Source organism: Tupaia chinensis, unplaced genomic scaffold (genome assembly GCF_000334495.1).
Source record: "Tupaia chinensis unplaced genomic scaffold, TupChi_1.0 Scaffold150112_1, whole genome shotgun sequence".
Taxonomy (NCBI): Eukaryota; Metazoa; Chordata; class Mammalia; order Scandentia; family Tupaiidae; genus Tupaia; species Tupaia belangeri.
The window spans coordinates 507,840-509,151 of record NW_006209952.1 but is presented as its reverse complement, the minus strand read 5'-3'; positions in this window follow the sequence as shown (position 1 = coordinate 509,151).

Here is a 1,312-nt window from a genome sequence, read left to right as displayed (position 1 = left end):
GACCCCAAACATTTCATATTAAAAAAAAAAAAGATGCTTTCAGTTACACTTAAACTGTTCCATATTTAAGCAGAACCCAGAAAAGTTTGCTTTGAAGCTCTTTTTCTCATATTTATATTTATTTCCCATGAAAATCCCATTATTGGCCTGATCACAAACTTCTCACTTGAGAAGTAATGTATCTATGGCAGAGTAGTGTAATATAAATATATTTAGTTTCTATCAACAACCTAGACAGCTCCTAAAACTCCGCTTCATGGCAACATAAACACCTTGAATATGTGATTAGAGGGTAGGAATTTTCAGCCCTGTCTTCTAACCTCTGAGGAGTAAAAGGAAGGAGATTGGGTTATTAAAACTATTTAACAATGAGATCTAAAGAACTTCACAAGGCTGGTAAACAGTTAAGTTGTTGCACTGCTAGTTAGGGTGTGGAAGCTGTGTGCCCTCCTACCTCAACCCTGTTCTATGCATGGCTATCTCTGAGTTGTATTCTTTAAAGTAAGTCAGTAGGAATAAGTAGAGTGGGTTTTTTGGGTCATTCTAGTGCATGATCACTCCTGAAGGTAGGTGGGTATGTCTTGAGAACATCCTGAATTAGTAGATAGTTATGAAGTTTAAGTAGGTCAGATTTTTTTTTTTTTTTAAAGAAAGATTTTTATTATAAGGTACATGCACTCACAGGAAATATTGCCCTCTCTCCCCCAGGGCAGAAGGCCATGTTGCAATCCCTTCTCCATTCTAATTTTGGACACACATGCACCACATCCAGTATGAGTTTTAAGCTGCCAGGTCCATGACTCAAACATCAGTTGACGAAGTAGGAGTCCAGTAATGTAACCATCCACTGGTCCCCAGGCACCTAATTTAAACAGCCATCTGAAGTAAAGGCAGTTAGGTGGACTGCACTAACTCTGAATTACATCAAACTATTAAACTGAATTATCAGAGCTGGAAAACTAGTTGAGGTATGAAAAATTCCCACTGATTATGATGTTAGAGATGTTGCTGAGAGAAAACACTCCAGACAAAAGCTACTTTTGTTTACTTTTCAGGGTTTCTGGCACTGAAATATAGGTAAGTTGAATTAATGGAAAAAGTGGATGCCATAAATTAGTAGGACAGAGCCCATATGCCATAGTAGTTATGTCACCAGACTCCAACATGGTCAAACACAGTTCAAGTTCTGGACTCCATGCTTTGAAAATCATGTCAGGTTCATGTGTGATCCCAGGAGAATGGATGGAGAAAGGACTGTAGCATGGATATCTACCCCTGGGTAAGTGATTTTTCAATTTCCTTCTCACTATCT